Raw genomic sequence first — 925 nt, forward strand, 5'->3', positions numbered from 1 at the left:
CTGCCGGTCTCTGGCATCTTCGGGGAGATTATCCCTGCCCCATTGTGCAGAGATGCTCCATCTGCCCAGGGCTGCTCCCCTCATGGGATGGAAGCCTCTCTGGCCCAGCAGGAGCTGCATATGTTCCCGGGCCTGGGCACAGGCAGAGATGTCCCTTCTGGCCATGACAGGTAGCGGAGACCTGCCACACTCCAGGCCTAGTCAACAGCATCAGGCATCCCCCACCTCTGCCAAGGCCTTTTTTTGCTCAAAGTGGGCTGCCCATGCCCATCCTGCTGCCCCCAGCCCTGCTGTCTGCACCTCCCCCCGGGGCTGTACCCCAGGCCCCTTGTCACCCTGCCTGTGCTGGGGAGGGCTGGCAGGGCTTAGGACAGGGGCAGCACCCTGGCCAGCCCTTTGCTGACAACAAGGTTTTTCCCCATGAATGGACAAACTGTCCGCTAATCCCCTTGGCTGGGGACAGGCACCAGGGGGACTCTGGTGCCTGCTTTTCCTGTTGGGTGGGGAAGGCAGAAGGATGCCAATAGTGCCAGCTGCCCCCTCTGCAGAGCAGAACTGTCTCAGCCCCCTGGCTCCGTGCAGATAGCCAAAAATAAATGTCTTTGGGGAGGTGAGAGCAAGTTTCACCTCTTCTGGGATTATGTGCAGAGATCCTGCATGTATGAGGGCAGGGCAGGTTGTTCTGCCTAATTTGTTTAGCTCCATGGGGGAAAGCAGAGGCCAGGGACCAGGGTATGAAGGGGTCAGCCCTTCTCTGCTGTCCTTTTCCTCCGATACTTAGAGCTGCCGCCACCTTGGCTCACTGTGCCATGGCTGCCTGCCTGCCTGTGAACACTGCTGCTTTGTTCTTGTGGCGTCTCTCCCTTCAAAGGGACTGGCTTGGGCAACAACACCCCCCCCCTCTCCCGGCACCTCGCATCCAGAA

At 59.7% G+C, this 925-nt stretch overlaps 1 protein-coding gene across 2 annotated transcripts in view; it reads left to right on the plus strand.

Moving 5' to 3' along the window:
- Nucleotides 1-925, plus strand: part of KIF1A (kinesin family member 1A) — a 33,812-nt gene that overhangs the window by 984 nt on the left and 31,903 nt on the right. The gene's annotated exons all lie outside the window — the stretch shown is intronic.

This window comes from Apaloderma vittatum, unplaced genomic scaffold (genome assembly GCF_000703405.1).
Source record: "Apaloderma vittatum isolate BGI_N311 unplaced genomic scaffold, ASM70340v1 scaffold24494, whole genome shotgun sequence".
Lineage (NCBI taxonomy): Eukaryota > Metazoa > Chordata > Aves > Trogoniformes > Trogonidae > Apaloderma > Apaloderma vittatum.